The sequence below is a fragment of the Ambystoma mexicanum genome, chromosome 1p (genome assembly GCF_040938575.1).
Source record: "Ambystoma mexicanum isolate Mex_15411 chromosome 1p, UKY_AmexF1_1, whole genome shotgun sequence".
NCBI lineage: Eukaryota > Metazoa > Chordata > Amphibia > Caudata > Ambystomatidae > Ambystoma > Ambystoma mexicanum.
The window spans coordinates 869714025-869733573 of record NC_090921.1 but is presented as its reverse complement, the minus strand read 5'-3'; positions in this window follow the sequence as shown (position 1 = coordinate 869733573).

The following is a 19549-nucleotide window of genomic DNA, read 5'->3' as shown; positions in this document are numbered from 1 at the left end:
TATAGTGCAATGTATCTTTCATTAATGTATATATATTTATAGAATCTTGATGGGACATTCCTTTATTTTGAACTGTCATATTTGCTGTTTGGGTTGCTACTGAACTACAGTTAAACCTCTCTTCAGAGTATAGTCTTCCCTCAGCCCACATTACCACAAAATGAGAATGAGGTAATTTCTGAACTCTGCCTGTTTTACCTTTATGATTGTGTTAGCTCTTGGTTTGCAGAGGTGTGAGGGCTGAGTGGGCACTTCAGCCTCTATTCAACCTTGGACTACTGCAGGGCAGAAGTCAATTTGTCACAGTCACCCACCTCCCTTTATCTCCATTGCTCCGTACACTGAACTTCTGTGAGTGCAACTCTGCCACAAGCATTCCCCAGACGTTTCTAGCTCTTTATGGCACATGGGACACAATAGAGAAACACTGACTTCTTTGTCACCCGCCTCCTAAATGTCTTCTCTCCTGCCCAGTGCAATCCAACAAGAGTGCCTCTGCCACAAGCTGCCCTAATGGATTACAAGATGCTGCTGTTCCTCATCCCAGGTTTCACCCTATGGCATATTTCTCATCCACTTACATCACGAGACAGACACAGATCAGTGTGTCACCCACCACCACAAATCCCTGCTGAACCTTCCAATTAAACGTAGCGAGTGTGACTCTCCTGCAAACTACGCTGGGGGAAATCATGAGATGGATGTATGTGTCTCCTGCACTCTTCCAAGCTATATTCCCTCACAGAGATTCCCTCTCCCTAAGCTCACACCGGATGGCACTCGTGCATTCAAACATATCAGATCACTGAATGTGTTGCACTGCACTCCTTAAGCCAAACCTGCCCCAAATCTAACTCGGAATCACCAATCCCTCACTTGCCCTCTCTAATTTTTTTTTTTTACTATTTAACTACTCTACCACCAATTCTGTTTAATACATGTGACTGGGTCATAGTTGTTACCCTGTCAGGGGGGAACAGCAGCTCCTTCTAATTTGGAGTGGGCAGTCTACAAGGGTGTATGATACAGACAAGTTACCCCACAGGTGCGGTGATGGAGTATGGGGGGCTGCCCCTGCCCTCCTGGTTATGCATTGCATATTTCTGCTGCTACCGCTGTCCGTTCTACAGTGCTTGTCAGCCTCCTTTCTACCCAGAGTTCTCGTTTGTATTTTTCAGGACATCAGCTCCCAGAATGCACATGGGCACAACCAAGAAAACCCAGACTGGAATGAGGGGAATGGAATCAAGAAAAAGAAATTTAATGGGCTGGAATATTTTCTCTCAAACAGAGACGAGACACCCAACACGTAACCTCCAATACCCTGAAGGACCCCAGGCAACTGGTGTGTCAACAATAAACAAACTGAGAGTGAGAATAGACTGTAGTGGAACGGGAGAAACACAGAAGTCATCCCCAAACTAAATTGAAAGCATAACTCACCAACACATTGTATGGTAGGCCCAAAAACCCAATGAGCCAATAAATCAATCCAATGAGCAATAAAAGTGCAAGAGTAGCAAACAAAATCAAAAATGTATTGTATTCAGCCTTGTCCAGGAACAAATAAAAAAATCATTCAACATTTCATCATTAAATGTCAGCTTTTATAGGAATGAGTGACATCATGTCTGTGACTATGTTTCATGATACATGTAGATTCTCATTGGAATTATATACAACAACTAGCCCTTTTGGCTTATCCTATTTCTCATGACCACTCTAATTACCTCCTCTTGACAGTGACCTAATAAACGTGTTATCCAGCTTCGTCATTCCTAATTGGGCGATGTAAATTCTTACAATTTGTAACATGCAAATCAGTTCTGCATCGACTATCCCACATTCAGTGTTCCAAGGTGGGTTTCTTCCCCCTTCATTGATCACTCATTTCGGGAGTGACAGTGTGGCAACAAAAATTATGACTTCATCACTTTCAAATGAGAACCAAATGTTGGCACCATCTAAACGTTCTCAGCCTTGTGACTGTACAAATGACAGTTAATAATATTGAGAATTCTCTTCGGAAACATGTTTCACCTTTTGGAACATTTCCTTCTTTTCCCATCATGGGAACACACAACCTCCTTAGAGACACTTCCTGAATACTGCTCCAAGTCTCTATGCAAATCTCAAATGTGCATTCATGTGTGGGTGGCCGTGGGTTGGTTTTGTTTCTTGTGAATATTTTTGTTTTAGAGAGGTATCAAAACATTTGATATACCCCCCATCCATCCCTGGCCCACTACCATATTTCCTACATTGATTAAGCGTCTTCTTGCTTCTTTGGTCATGAACACTTGTTTCTAATATTCTTAAAGTACCCGTAAGCTTGTTGGTTGTAACTTCAATCTTAAGTGGGCATGTTCTGCCAGGGCGCAGTGCGTGTCTCCTGCCTGATCACCTTCGACTGGTACCCATCTCAGCTCACTACCTCATTCTCGACAAACTGTGGCCTTCACCTTGTACTTTTTGAGTGATGTATAAGAACATTATTTGTTATATTGTTCACTCGTTTAAGGCTTGGGAACCTGCTGCAACATCTGCTTCGAGCCAATCCCTGTGCGGCTTTTCGCATCTTCCCCCAAGGGGTCTCACCTTATCTCGTGCAGCGTCTGAGACAAGCAGGAATTAACTATATCTTACAACTGGAAATTTCAATCTTTCTCTGCAGTCTAGTTTTGTAACTACTGCAGAAGTCTGCTTTTAAAAATGCATTTTATTTTAGAATGGCACAAACACTGGCAGCTCCACGCTGCTTTCCAATGTACATTTCTATATGCTCCCTACTATTTTCTATGACTGTTGTCTATTATACTTCTATGAACAACTGTTCAACTATATGAAGTGCCATGTGTCTACTTCCTTTACTTATGAATGTATGCTTTTTCTAATGCACTGCTGCATACTAGTCACCTTCTACATAACTCTCAATATGTTACTGCTTCAGGTTTCTAATCTGTATTTCGTCATTGGCTGCTCTATGAAATGCGTCTATCCGTTTTCTCAGCTTCACATAAATCCTATTTGTTGTGCGTAATAGCAAGGTGGCTGGCCTTCTGTGTGGTTCATGCCTCATGTTATAGAAATGTCCTTCACGTATGCTTTCGCTCATGTTTGGGGCATTGGATCTGCATCCATACAATCTGAAGTACGTTACAAGGAAAATTAGCAGCCTGAGCATAAGGTTGCTGCACTGTACATTGAGACTCACAAAGAAGAGGGGCTAAACACCTTTTTAAAGTCTTTCATGGATAGTTTTGCCAGGGATTGGTCAAAGGGAGCATGCAGCCAGGGCAACCAATGAGAGCCAAAGAGAGTGTTGGCAGGTCAAAGGATGGGGACTAAAAGCCCATCTAGCGCAGAGGGGTTCAGATGCAATTAGGTGGAACAGTGCTGGATTAAGGGACCAGGCACAGGGAGGATGGTGAAGTGGAGTGCTGAGTAGACTGTGGCCATGATCTTATAGAGTTTAGGTACGGTGTTGTGCATAGGAGGGAATTGTGCCAGTTGAGTGTAGTTTGAGGTGTACAGGTTGTGTGGAGTGAAGGAGTAGAGAAGGGGTTTTGTGGGAGGGAGGTGAGATGAAAGCTCTTTGAGTAAAGAAATAGAAAGGGAGAGAGGTGAGAAGAGAGATGTGCAGGTTGTGTGAGGGTGGCAGCAGAGAGAGAGAGAAATGAAAGTGGAGAGAGTGAAATCGGGAAGGAGCAGAGGGGAGATAGAAAAAGGTGGAGATATAGTGACTGCGAGAGAGAAAGAGAGGAGTGAGAGGTGGAGAGACTAGAAGAGAAGGCTCTGGTCACATAGGGCAATCCAACAGACCAGAGGTATCCCTTGGAAATTCCTAGAGGGAGATAGATAGAAAGGGGCACAGCTCTTAGGATTCCCCATCAAGATTAGAAACTCATAGACAGGTGGGATTACCTTGTTGCTTTAGAGTGCATCAGGGAGGTTCTGGGGAGGAGGTTAGTGACACCTGGGCTAGGGAGGAGGGCGCCCACAGTGAGGTCGAGAGCCGAAGGGACACCCTTAGTTTCAAGCATCCAAGTCTTCCCAGACCAGTTCTTTAATGTTTTAATACATATCCTTAAATCTACTATCTGTGTCTGTGAATGTCTGAGGCATGTGTGACATTCCCCCATCCCTATATTTCCTTACCCTGCATCCAGCAAGGACCTCCTGTCGCTCTGAAAGCTGTCTAGGACTGAAAAGGAGATCCATCCACATGTATCGCTTTAAATATTGTGGTTGCAGCTTAGACACATTTTTAAAACATGTATCAGAATTTTGACTTTGACAAATCACCTGAATTTTGGGTAATCAAAGATTCTACTGTTACAGTTCATCCATGCCTGTTGGCCAGCTTGGCTGCCGGAGGGAATGCTAATCGAATAACCTGAAATGGTGTGGGCCAGAATGCCATTGTTTAGGTGTCCGTGCGCAGCAGATCTGTAGTAGTGACATGTCACCAAAATATAGGTGAGCAAAAATGTGTAGCTCCCAACCCGAGTAGCATAGCTGCAGGAGTGAAAACAAATAAGTTATATCCAGATGTGGAAGGAAGATGTGCAGCTTGCAATGACATACTTGCTGTTTATCAGTGCACCTCAAGGGCTGCATGTATTAAAAGAACCTTGTGCTGGTACAAAGGCAATGTTTGAACACACTGCTGCGAAAGTTATACATATTAGGCCCAACGTTAATAGTGTGCAACACTGCATTAAAGAAATAGTTCTGGTATCACTGAAACTTTGCAACGGTGCAAAGAGTGATTAGCCCAGCGGTGCAAGGATTCAGTTAAAGAACACGATTCTCACATTATGGAGGTTGTTTGACATGGTGCTAATTGCACTTCTAATGACGCAGGATGTGTGCAATACCACCCGTTTCCTCTAGGGCGATGTATGCCCTAGTGCTAACGATGTGCAAAGTTGAACTTACATTGGTGCACAGTTTCTGTAATACTGCGGTATTACTGTAATACCACGCATTGTGTTACAGTGCTTTTTTGGTGTCCGCCTCCCTGATCCAAAAATCAATTTATAGAATATGTTTTAATGGTAACTTTTTATGTATTCTGCCCGTTCCAATGTATCCTCTACTCTACATGTGAACGGCTGGGTTTATGTTACCCAGAACTTGTATAATTCTGACTCTCAGTGCTGGGTTTGCTCACCACATTAGCATTATACACTGTTTAATTTACCGAGAGGCCTCAATACATTATGAAACGACCCTTTGTTTATTATCTAACAGTTGTGCAATCTTTATGAATTAAAAGATAATATCCACACCAAACTAAGTTAGTGAATGAACAAAAAATCGTGCATATTCACCAACTCAGTATGCATTTCTTGTTGAAAGCTATGCCTTTCTTTAAATATAAACACATGGCATGCATTTTTCTGTCCTCATTATGGATGCTGAGAGACGACAAAGACAAATATTTATCTTGCATTCATGTTTTATAGTAAAAACACTGTTCGGGTTGTTTATACAGTTCCACTCTTAAGAGTTTTTATGGTCTGCCATGAAACCATAGTTATACAGACGGTAAATCAGAAAGCAGATGTGTTAAGACCCAAAGATGTGGAAAGATCCACAAGGAGGAATACTCAGTGCATTGACTGCCTAGACACTCTTTCAGTGCTGGGTTAGGTGTGTGCCACATTTAAGTGAATTGTACATGTCTGAAGAATTTCAGAATATTTATACCTCTGTGGGGGCAAAACAGAAAAAAGAAACCTTTTGCAAAAATGCACTGCTGCAATTTATATTTCTATGGGAGACATGTTTGTCCTAGTTTAGATACAGGTTCGAATTTGCTTGGAATTGGAACTAAATGTAGGTATGCAAATAGTATGATGTTAACCATCAGTTCTAATCAACACGAATCCTTTTCTTACTGAGCTGTAGACTCCCAAACAGAATGATTCAGAAACATCCTCAGTCTGTAATATTGTCAGTCGCACATAATGATGCACCTTCACTCTCCCATCTTAGATTAAAAGCGAACCCCCTCATTTGTGGAAAAAGCTGTAAGTAAATAAAAGGGCACCACCAAATAACAAAATGTGTTAGAATTGCAAAACAAAGGTTATTTTTATTGCCTCATTCCCCCAAACACTATTTATCCACTGTTGGCTCCTGTGTCCTGGGCCTGTGGCACTAATGTGAAGAAGCTCATGCCAAGTTTCGAATATAGCAACATGATCTTGCTAGGATTAAGGAAACAATTGTTGGCAACAGATACTAGAAGCCCTGATCATGAGCATAAACAACTGTATTTAGGAAGGGTTGGTACTGAGAATGGAGAGCCGTTGCTGGCCATTATCACCGATGGCCAAGGTGTTTATCACCATTAGCAACCCAGCAAAATGTCTGGGGGGAATATTATTTCATTAACAGAAAATAATTCTTTGACAATATTAGGCTCCCCATGAGGGCCGATCCATCAAAGAAAAATAATCACAATAAAAGTTGTCTGCTATTAAAAAAAGAAAAAAAATCTAAAAGTGAATTTTCCGGTTCAATCTGGGGACTCTGTAAGTCTGATAGCACCACATTAAAGGTCTGTGTTTGGTCAAGGTTTGTTGAGTTCTTCAAACCATTCGACATCATGGGCATCTTTGTCATAGTGGTTCTCAATTTTGAGAGGGCGCATAGTGGGTAAAGACACATTTCCTTTCCTTTTCTCTTGCTAGGCCATTGATGCTTCGTTTTGCTTTTTAAGGCTCTTCCAAGAAATATTGGAGCAGGACTAAGATGATTTCAGGATTCACACTTGGTCTGTTTCGGATCCTTCAGTTCCGGTAAGACCTAGAAGGGAGATTATTGAGCACACAATGCTAAGTCAATCAACGCGCAATCAAAGCAGACTCAGAGTGGTTGCAGTTAGCCATCTTAATTTGCAGGGATGAACCATTGATGTTTTTATTAGTTGTGTGTGTATTTTTAGTGTAAGTAAATTCTTACATGTGTATAGAACTTTGAGTGGACAGTCCTTTTATTTTGGAATTACTGTGCTATTGTTTTGGTTGCTACCGTGCCAGCTCACACCACTACTGAAGAGTACAGCCTGCCTTCGGCCCGCATTACCAAAAGCAGAGAAGGAGTTATACCTGTTGGGCTGTGCCTGTTTCACTGATATGATTGGGATCACTGCTTGTTTAGTAGTAGTGAGAGGCTGATTTGGTGCTTTAGCCACTACTTGCCCATGTAATCCTGCAGAGAAGTGGTCATTTCATCAGAATGATTCACACATTTAATGAGTTAATACCGAGAGCCGCCAGAATTTTTGGATGAACCACAGCAGCAGTTCTGAGAAGCTTAATCACAGCCTTTTGTACAGTGTGCCTCAAAATGAAATAGCTGAATGGGAATTGTAACAACCGCAAGTAACTCATGCCAAAAACAGAGCAGGGAAGATCCTAAAAGACCACCACACACAAATATGCATTGCACCTTTGATGATAACGAAAAATATTTCAGCCATTTTCTGCCACTTACATCTTAGAACACTTTGGGCCTCATTACGACTCAGGCGGAGGACCATGGTGCTATTAGCACCATGGTCCATGCCGGTGTCCACCATGGCGGAATGGGGAATTACCACCCCATTCCGAGGTTGGCGGGGCAGTAATTCCCCATGCCGCCATGGCCCTTCCCCATTCCCATTTTTGCCCCATAGGGCTCAATGGGAATGGGGAAGGCGCTCATTACGGTGCCGCAAATTGTGGCACCGTACTTAGCACCAAGGTCCCTTTGCGGGTCCCTACTTTAACGGCTGGTAAAACCAGCCGTTAAGGTCGGGTCCTGCAAAGGGACCTCGTAATTAGGCGCTAATAGGTTAATGGCGCTGCAGCCTTTTATGGCGCCGTTAACCCATTAGCGCCTGGGTCGTAATGAGGCCCAGTATAGATTAAATTGTGCCGAGACCTGTCAGACTTTCACTCAGTTGTATGAGGCTTTATATAAGCAAAGGCATTGCTGGTTCACAGACAAATATTTGGAGTCATGTAAACTCAACATAAATTAATGAAAAGGCTCAAACGATATTAAAGGCTACAGTACAGTGAGGACAACTGGATGCATTTTACAAGAAGTAGTCACCCAGGAACTCACACGATTAGCTATCAACATATATGAAATTGGAGAAATCCTTGATTTGTTAGTTAATGCTATCAGCATGTTTTCCCTAAGAAAGCAAACTCAAATGATCATGGGCATTTTAGAGACCGATATCTGTGAACAACGCTGACACTCTAAAGCTCTCACAAGGCGTGAAACTATGGGCATCATTCACAGAATTGTTTTAAAATGGCAAACCCCCCCTCTAGTGCTACTCCTCGCACTGGCACCACACCATACCTATCACGTAAACCATCAGTTTACGACGTGTGGCTGCCCTGCGCAAGCCTACACCTCACCCACATTGTTATACTAGGGTTCGTATCCATCATTGCAGGCACCCACCCCGCCAGCATATCGCAGACTCAACACATTTACACCCATGATATACCCCTTACCTAGCCCCCTACCATGCTCTCTCACCGACCCCATCTTGAATCCTTACCTTAATGACCCAGCGCTGTGGATTAAGCACTTTGCCACTAAACCCACACCAAATCTGCCTTGCTCATTGCAATCCAGGAATTCCAGACTTAGATCAAGACTGCCCAAACCTCTGTGCATTCAGCGCTGCCACACCTCCCCCTCACAACCCATCATACTCACGGCTCCTCACACCTCCTCATCCACCACACCCATCGCATCACTCAAGAGTGCCCTGATCAATGCCAGATACCTCACGGCTCACGCCATCGACATCGCAGACTTAATTACTGCTCACAATCTCGGCTTCCTAGCCATCACTGAAACCTGGCTACACAATGCATCCGGCCCACTTCTCGCGTTGTCCATACCTAAGGGCTACGCCATTATTAGGAATGATAGACAATCCAACCTGTCTAAAGGTGGAGGAGTCGCATTCATACACAGCGCCAAGATCACCATGAGAAATACTGCCAATGCCCAATTCAGCTCTGCAGAATCCCTATCAGTGAAACTTTCCCTCTCTCCTACCAGCACAGCAACACTCCACCTTATATACAGACCTCCAGGCCCACTTGGCTCATTTATTGATGATGTTACATCTACACTGTCGGTCAACATGTATCCCAACTCCCAGGTACTGCTATTAGGTGACCTCAACCTCGGCCTCCCCATTCCTAAAGACTATATGGCCACAGAAGTGGACACCACCCTTACCAACTTAAATTTCTTGCAGCAGATTCATGACCCTACCCACAAAAAGAGCAGGACGCTAGACTGGCTAGCAGACTTTAACTGCAATACCACCGTCAGCTCCAACATTGCATGCGTCTGGTCTGACCATCACGTCATTACCTTCCTCATGCCAGCCACCAATCCTCAGCCTACACTTAACATAGCCCCCGCTATACCCACGAGAAATAAAAAGGACATTACTAGAGAGAAATTGCTCCCCCTCATCCTTCCCATCTTGAACTCCTGCGTTGCGCAGCATAAAGACCCGACAGTCCTAGTAGACACCTTCAACAGCACTCTACTCAAAGCCATTGATACTATTGCCCCGCTAAAAATTCGTAAAGCCAAACAACAGTCCCACCGGAATTCCTGGTCCACCCCGCAGCTTAACGCCCTACGCAAATAAAAACACAAGGCCGAAGCTCTTTGGAAAAGTCATCCTAGTACAACTAATAAGGATGCCCTCCTTATCAGCTCTCTCAATTATAAGGAAGCCATCATTCAAGCCAGAAAAGAGACGTATAACTCACGCATAACTCAAGCTGAATCCAATACAAAAGAACTATTCAAAATTCTCAAATAACTCAAATCCCCCTCACCTGCCCCTGACGTGTGCATCAAAGACAGCACTTGGTACAACAACATACAAAATGCACTCCTCAACAAAATATCCACCCTACAATACAAAATTAAGGCTAAACAAAACTCTCTTCAGATCCCGTCCTCAAGCAAAAATTTACCACCTAGAACAACTTCCCCAGACTCTCCTGTGCCGTTCAGCTTCACGCCACTCACCACCTCTGAGGTTGATAACATCATTTCTAACCTAAAACCATCCAATTGCCAAGGCAACGCTTGTCCAGCTCCGATCATCAAGGAATCAGCACATGACCTCGCTCCTTTCATAACAACCTTCATCAACTCCTCATTCCAAACGGGAGTGGTCCCTAATAACTTGAAGGATGCTTGGGTCATCCCTCTTCTAAAAAAAACAACTCTGGATCCTGAGGTTCCAACCAATTATAGGCCCATCACCACGGTCCCATTTCTCTTAAAAATCCTAGACAGAGCAGTTTACTTACAGATTCACAATTATCTGGAAACCAATAACCTACTAGGTTCCAGACAATCTGGCTTTAGACCTAAGCATGGTACGGAGACAGCCCTCCTAGACCTCAAAACCCAAATTGAGGATCTTAAAGACAAAGGCAAACTAGCATTACTACTACTATTAGACTTATCCGCTGCCTTCGACTTGGTCAATCACCAAATTCTCTGTCATCATCTAAAAACTGCAGCCCACTTCTCTGATAATGCCACTAACTGGATAAAATCTTTCCTGGACAACAGACATATGAGGGTATTCTCGCCAACATCTTCGGCCCACCCGGCACATGTCCCGTGCGGCGTCCCCCAAGGATCTTGTGTCTCCCCCACCCTGTACAATTTTTTCACTAAACCGCTGATTGACGTGCTTGACTATCTGGGTGTCACATACACTAATTATGCCGATGACACCCAGATACTCATCCCTATCACAGGTGATTACTCGGTAGACGCGAAAACCCTAAATGACATCTACCTTTTCATTCAAAACTGGATGGCTCAACATGAGCTCTGTTTTAACGACGACAAGACAGAGCTCCTCATCCTTGGTACACAGCAAAGATTCAACAAGTTGGTCCCTCTGTTTAGCTCCTTCAATATTGATGGTAACGCCATAAAAGTCTCCAAAGATACTAAAACTCTCGGAATTTACCTCGACTCCGCTCTCTCCCTCCACAGACAAACAAATGCAGTCGCAGCCGTCTCTGCCTACACTTGCAAATTGATCACAGCGTGTCGCCCCTTCCTCTCTTCCAAGAATTGCATAACCCTTGCTAGGACCTTGGTCATGTCCAAACTAGACTAATGCAATGCACTGTACCAAGGCACCAACCAATGCAATCTAGACAAACTGCAGATCATACAAAATAATGCCTTTAGAGCAGCCCTCAATATCCCGAGATCAGCTCACATCTCAGAAACTAGGACCAACCTTCGCTGGCTGACAGTCTCCCAAAGGATTTCCCTAAAATCTCTCGCCCTGTCCTACAAATGCTTGAATAACCAAGCCCCTTCCTACCTATCCTCTCAGTTTATTCAATATACCCCACCTTGGTCACTAAGATCTACCCACAACCAGAGCCTACTAATCCCTAGATACAAGCTCCAAACAGCCGGTGGGGCTAGCTTCCCAGTTTTGGCAGCCAAACTGTGGAACTCGCTGCCTCTCACGATTAGAAACCTGCCTTCCTTGAACCTATTCAAACACAAAGCTAAACTTTGGCTAATCACCTCAGTCGACCAATTTTCATGCTTAATAATGTGATTATGTATGCACTGCCTTTGTCCATTATTTATTGTAATTTTAATCCTCTGCTCATTTAAATGTCCTTTGCAATGTAATACTGTGCCTGTAACCATTGTCCTAAGATATGCGCCCGGTAGCCTCCGGGCCTGGTTTGCGCTATACAAATAAAATAAATACAAATACAAATACAAAAACTTTCAGTGAATTAGGCCCTTAGTAATTTAATGGTGAACTGCCATTTGTTTGTGTGGCACTATACCTGCTTTGCAAACGTTTTCCGCTGCTGTAATGGGATAGCGGGTGGGAAACAGGAAATCGAAAGAAGGCTGCCTAAGCACCAGCCAGTCATTATTACTCATTCAAAGATTTACACCCTTTACTCATGAGTGCTGGAAAGTCACCCCAATTGGCAAAGGTATTCTTAGACGTGGTTCCCGAATTCAATGGGCATTACGAATGTGGCGGAAAGGCAAGAACGGCACCGGTAGTGCTACTGGTGCCGTTGTTACCTCTCCTCCACATTACGAGTTCTGCTTGCTGGTGCCGGACTGCACGCGTGGTCTGATCAGGCGTGCAGACCGTTATGAACGGTGCCGATGAAACCATGCTCCTGACCCCCATTCTGCCCTATAGGGCAGAATGGGTCTTTGGAGGCCGGCCATACCGGCACCCGCGAATGGGCAATTACCGGCCCATTCATCTCGTAATGGGCCGGTAATGGCCCATTTGCGGGTGTCAGGACCTGGAGCAAGTTTGACTTATAATGAGGCCCAAAGTCCCTAGAGACTCTGGCTAATGCACATGTCATTATGATGGCAACATATGGATGTGATCTCTTGTGGTCTCAACTAGAACGGGGCAGTTTACAATAAATTGCCCATTTTGGGGCCAACCAATTAAGCAATAAACCCCAAGCCAGGAGGCATTACCACTTCAGGTAATGCCCTGGGGCACATAGTTACAGGCCAGTGCGAAACAAGGGCATGTAGTTCCTTCTCCCTTTCCATGGCAGCCATTAAAAAAAATAGAAAAAAAAGTAAACAAATAATATGTCTGCCATGGAAAGAAGGGACTATGTGTAGTCCCTTCTTCCTTTTAACACGGGGACATAGGCTAACCCACTTGTCTGGCACTTGCCAGTAGTGTGATGCGCACAAAGAGATTGATCATAACATTTGATCTGTCCTTAAATTAGAGAGCACCCACACTTGAATTGATACATTTAACAAATTGTATTATCTAGTAAAACATTAAAATGCCTTTTTGGCTATTGTGTATATATAGCCATTATCAACCCCATGTGTTATGGGAGATTATACAAATGTAATCATATCACATATTCATATGACTAACAAGTTGTAATGCAATAATTCTGTGAGGGTTAGTACAGAATGTGACTTAGAGTGTGGTTATCATAACCAAAACATCTGTCAAGTCGACACTTGTGGTGTTTCTGCATGAACTGGGTGGTTTGTTGTTCAAGTGCCGTATTCAGGACTGTGAAAGGTGGACTGAATGGTGTCACTTGTGTACTCCGTAGTGCAACATCTAAAAATAAAGAAAATAAAATCAAAAACTGGGTGTCTCTCTACAGGGTATCCTTATTGCCTGTGATGTGTGTTGCAGCATGTCCTACCTGAGCCAATGATTGAAGTGTCACAGGTACTGAGAAGAGGTGCAGCGTTCTTCTCTCAAGGTGCCTTCTGTACACCTTGTATTCTTGGTCCTATTCAAATAGGGTCTACTGTTGAATGTCCAGCTGGCTCAGCTGAAAAAGTAAAACGGCTTTTGTCATTTATGTCATGTCTGAGGATTATCAAACAGATCTACATTGCTGCATCTGTGGTGGGCTACTGGCCCTTTTACAAATGGGTAACTAGTGTTGGCATGCCTGTGCCAGGTCATGGATCACTTGTGTTGGCAACCCTCGTGGGGTAATTGCAACTTGTGCTGGAAAAGTTACATCACGTACAAAAATGGCGGTGCAGCCATTTTATGGCTGGTGCCCCGTGGATAACAAATTCTAACTGTTAGGCAGAAACCTGTGCAGTTCCCTTAGGGACCACTGCAAAAAGTTTAAGACCACAGGAGTAAGCAGTAAACCCAATTGGTAGCAGTCTGCACCACCCAGATTTACCTGGTAGCTGTGGCTGAGCAGTCAGACTTCCCTCAAGACGAGTTAGGTAGTATATAGAGTATACACAATAGGACCAAAGACACAGTAGAACAAGCAAACACTGACTAGAGCTTGGGTATAAAAGTATATAATTATTTATTTAAAAACACACTTATGAAAATACACTGGCACTAATATATCAAGCAAGTTCAAACACAGTCACTATAAGTATATACACCTCCCTAGTTAATTATTCGACAAGTCTAGGTTAAGACACCACTTATTTAGCAAAACAGAGGTGAGCGTGTAACCATAGATGGCACTCCAATAATTAGTTTAAAAAGGGAGAGAAAAGGCAGAGTAGGAAAATAACACTGTACCAACACTTTTAAGAATCCACAGCAAGTCAAGAAAGGCAGGGTCTACTGTAGAGCAAAAAAGTTATTAGGCCAGGCCCACTCTTGGAGAGAGCAAGGCGGAATGTGCACAAGATCACACAGTGGAAATGCACTCAAAGTCTTTGCAGAAAAGTCAAAAGAGGTTGGTTTAGTTCAGAAAGGCAAAGTTAGCAGGACTGAGGTCAACCCAGATAGAAAGTCAAGGATTTATGGGACACCTTGGACAATCTGTTGCAAGGGAGACCAGGCGGGACACAGTACCTGAAATGGTGAGAAAGCTCCAGCGGTGGCAGTTGTTCCTGGCAGCTGGTGCAAGTCATGGCTTCAACCAGAGGAAGAGAGGATCTCAACGAGGAAGAAACCTGGAGGTAGTTGCACTGCCAGGGAAGAAACCAGCCGCAGAGTTTCCCGGTTAAAAGGTACAACCCTTGAAGCGTGGCTATCCGGCCGCCGGGGTGCTTGGCACGGGCGATTCGACCACAAGACGATCCAGGAAGGCGAAAAAGGTGAACTGGTTGGTCCCACCAGCTCAAAGGGAAGAAGACTCTCCTGGAAGAAGATCTCCTCTGTCATCGGGGAAGTGGTGAGTTCGTACAGCAGGGCTCCACCGGTGGTGTCGTCATTGTAGATGGCTCAGATTCTCCCCTCTTTGGATTCTTTAGGTCCTGTGGTGACTTCTGAAGTTCCAGTCCCCAAAGCCCTGCTTTTATGCAGAAAAAACCCCATTAACAGCCTAGCTGTCACTCAAACATGCTAAGTGGTGAGCCGGGTGGATCACCACTGGGCCAATCAAACAAGAGTGCGACTTGAGTTGCCAAGGCAACTCAGTTCAGGGTGCCTAATCCCCCTCCAACCCATCCTGTTGACCCGAGACAGAGTGGCACCATTTGGAGGGCTTCTGTGGAGAAGCCCGCCAAAAAGTGGAACAAAGGCTCGACTTGGGTTAGAGTTTCAGAGGCGAACACAAACACCATTTTAAAACCGAGTCCTGGCAAAAAGACCCAACCAGGGTATACATATTAAATGAATAACCCGGCGGTATCTTTAACATTGCACCAAAAAGTGGTGCATTTAAAATGAATGGGACATTCCCATATGAAATATTCCGGTGGAATATTTTGCGTGGTATCCACTGCCACCAGCCAGAAACCCGACAAGGGGGGACTGGACAGTACCCCCTTGGAAAACAGACCCAGGGGCAATCGAATTACCCCTACCAGTACTTCCACAATATGATGGTTTGTACTGGTTCTGTTCACAATTTGACACTAGTAAAGCCAATGGTGACTTTACATGCCCTGGGAGACAGTAGTCAGTCCCAGGGTATGGAGTCTATGTTTGGGGGTCACTATGACACCCCTGTGTTACTGCACTGAGGGTGCTGTGTAACACACATACCAAAAACACATGAAGCCCTATGGAATAAAAGACCCCATAGCCCATAAAACACATTCACAGTCAAAGGACATTCTCAAATTATGCCTAAGAGTGGGAGAAAAAGAGTCTCACTCTTAGCAGGAGAAAAAAATAAACCCCAAAAATCCAGCAAAGCTGCTGGGGGACTCACTAGGTTTGGGAAATTAGCCTTAACAGAGAATTCTCCCTAACACTAACAGGGTATCAGATTGTCAAATTAGAACGTGAGGAGGCCAGGTGGGTAATGCCCCCCTGTCTGTTTTACTATAAGCAGTGGTATTTTGCGTGAGGGAACAAACCGCTCCTGCAAGGGAGACGGTCTTACCTGCGGCTGCTTCCTTAGTTGCAGAGCTGTATACGCAGACCTGTTTCCAGACCTGCGCATGCGTGTATGTCTGAAATAGGCACGTCACTTGTAAATAAGCGACCAACGCCTAACTGCCCATGTGTATCGGGACACTGCTAGTTGCTATTGTATCTGGTGTAATCCCTCACGTTGTCATGCAAGATCTACTAAAAATGCCTAGTGGGCGTGCGTTCAAGGGTACTTGTCGTGCAGGAAACGCACGTACTGAGGGTGTTTGAACTCATGATAGCGCTGGTGTGATAAGGCACATATTCGAGCAGGATGAGTCAACCCCTGGCTATACAAAGAGCTCTTTCATGAATAATATTGTGCTTAGTTCAGACAACAATCGTTCATCAGTGTTCATAACAACTTTTTACTGGCTTGAATAACAGGACGGTTGTGTGGCTTTGACATCCTTGCTTGTACATCAGTGCATATTGAACAACAATGTAAATTGATACCATGTCATATTGGAAAAAATGACATATTTAGATTGATCTATATCCTGTGCGCCTCCCCATGAATGTGATAACTAGGGGATGGTTAGAAGTGGCCTATGGGTGACACATACATCATTCATGAATAGTGATATGGCCAGGTTGTTTTTTGCATGCTTCATACATTAATCATTTGCAGTGTTCATAACAACTTTGTACTGGCATGAGTTATAACGGTCGTATCACTCCAAAGTCCTTGTTCATACATCAATGCATGTAGGATAACAATAACACACTGATACCATGTTACACTCTGGTCATTGGCCTCTAGAGAGGTATTCAAGTGATCAAGTCTGTATCCTGAAAGCCCCCCGTGGGTATCATGACTAGGGGGTAATTGACTGTGGCCACTGGGTGAGATGGGTGTTGGTGAATGCATACTCTCAGAAGAAAAGGTTCCATTCAATTGAAACATTTAGTCCATTTTTCACCGTGTCTAAGAAGTGTATCCATTTCTGCTCCAATATTCTTAATTCCAGATCCCTGTCTCCTCCTCTGGGCTTGGCGTTTATGGTTTGGATGACACACCATCACAGTTCTGTGTGTTTGTGTATTTCTTTGATGAAATGCGCCACCATGGATTTGTCCTCAATGGAGTTCTTGAGGCACGATCTGTGCTCACAGATTCTCTGCCTGACTTCCCGCTTGCTTTTCCCTATGTACATTAGATTGCATGGGCATTTGATCATATAGACGCTCTATTTTGTGAGGCAGTTGGAGAATGTTTTGTACTTCCAAACGAAGCTTTTGAGTGAAACCTCTTTTTGGTCTTGTGTCAGGTGGCACACTGAACATTTGCTGCATCTGTAATGTCTGACCACAGGTGGAAGGTGCCAAAGAGTGGTTTGGTCTGGCATTTTTGGTTTCTCGGTAGGGTATGTGCGTACTAAATGGTCTCTCAAATGTTTACTTCTTTTAAACGCAAATCTTGGTATCTCTGGTGTGAAGGTTTCTGTTTGTAATAGGCTCCAGTTGTTGAGAATCGTTTTCCTGATTGCATTACTGACCGATGTGAATGTGGTCACACACGTAATTTTTTCCTGGTGTTCTTCTCTCGGACGCTTCGTCAGGCAATATTTCCTGTTAGTGTTTCTGGCTGTTTTGCGTGCCTTCCTGATGATGGCTGACGGGTACCTCTTGCTTTATGGAGATTGTCTAGATCTTTGCCGTGATAGTCATATTCTGGTAGCGTGGTGCAGTTCGTTCTTATTCTAAGGAACTGACCGTACAGTAGATTTTCTTTTAGGGCTTGTGGATGAAAACTGGTAAACTTCAGTAGCGTGTTTTTGTCTATAGATTTTCAGTACAGTGTTGTGCTGATTGTGCCGTCTTCTGCTCTGATGATGTTGAGGTCCAAAAAAGCTATATTGGTAGTGTCATGGTGCATTGTAAAGTTAATGCAGGTGTCTACGCTGTTAAGCCAGGTATGGAAATCTTGGAGTTGTGTTGTTGTTCCTCTCCAGATGGTTAAAATATCATCGATATATCGTACCCATCCAATCAGTTGGTTCCTGTATATGTTGGTATCGCTGTAGACACATTTTTTTCCGGATTGTCCATATACAGATTGGCGATGTCCGGTGCAAAGGTGGAGCCCATGCTGGTGCCCCTTGTTTGTTGATAGAATTGTCCCTGGTGTATAAAATAGTTCTCTGTGAGTGCCAGGCGAACGCATTCTTGGATGAAGGAGGTGGGTGTTGACACATCTGTTCTTCTGTCCAGATAGTCTTTCAGTGTATTAATACATTGATTTTGCGGAATGCTCGTGTACAGAGCTTCGACGTCAAAGGTGATGAGAATATCCTGTTGTGATGTCTGTATGTTATTGAGATGGTGTATTATGGCTGTGGTATCCTGGATGAATAATTTCATTTTTCTGACACAGAGGCAGAGGAAAATATCTGTGTATACGGAAAAACGGACAATGGCTCAAGTAGTGACCCAATGGCGGACACAATTGGTCTTCCTGCAGCCTTAGTAACATTTTTGTGAATTTTGGGGATGCAATAAAATGCTGGTATACCGGGTGTTCTTTTATGAGGAAGGCTTTCTCGTCTTCATCAATCCATCCTTGTGTAGTGGCGTAGAGCATAAGGCTTTTAATTTCTTCTAGTAGACGTGCTGTCGGGCTGGTATCTAGTTTTTTGTAGAACCGGGTATCATTGAGTTGTTTGAGGATTTCTTCTTCGTGTAGGTCTTTGCCCCAAAGGACTATGCCACCTCCTTTGTCGGACCATTTGATTACAAAGAAGTCATTGGTTTCAAGGTTTTTAAAGGCCTTTCTTTCTGTCTGTGTGAGGTTATCTCTGTAGTTGTTTTTGGTTTTCAAGATTGTCTCCATTTCTCTTAGGATTTTGTTTTCAAAGGTGAGTATTTCTGGGCAAATCATGGATATTATGGGGGTGAAGGAAGATTTGGGTTTTAATCCCATTGTAGTATGGTCTATTGGTTTTTCTCCTGTAGAGTTACGGAAAAAATATCGCAGCCGTATCAGCCGGAAAAACTTCCTAATTTCGAACTCTGTGTTGAAACAATCTGCTTTACTTTTGATAATGGCTATATGTACACAATAGCCAAAAAGGCATTTAATGTTTTACTAGATAATAAAATCTGTTAAATGTATGAATTCAAGTGTGGGTGCTCTCTAATTCAAGGACAGATCAAAAGTTATGATCGATCTCTTTGTGTGGCATCACACTACCAGCAAGTGCCAGACAGGTAGGGTAGCCTATGTCCCCGTGTTAAAAGTATTGTTCTATACCCTCATGACATAGACCCCCTGCATCAAAAAAGAGGGCCACACACCCCTGTTATATTATAGACGTCCCTTCTTCCTTTCCATGGCGGTTTGTCTCAGATCGGGAGCGGATGTGCTGGGGACAAAAGTGATCCCAGCGTGTCTGCTCCTGAAATGGACAGAGAAGGAGGTGAGTGGGCATGGTGGGCGGCCCAGAGGGGGAGGGAATTCTGTGGATGAGGGACCACTTACCTCATTCCCTGGAGTGGGAAGATGGCAGCCTCCAGCCATGAGGCGGCTCGGTGCGGGGGGATTACTGCTGGTAATTCCCTCGTTCCGAGCCTCCTAATTGGCTGAGAGCCGCATCCCCCGCGGGTACTAATTCGGATTAGTAT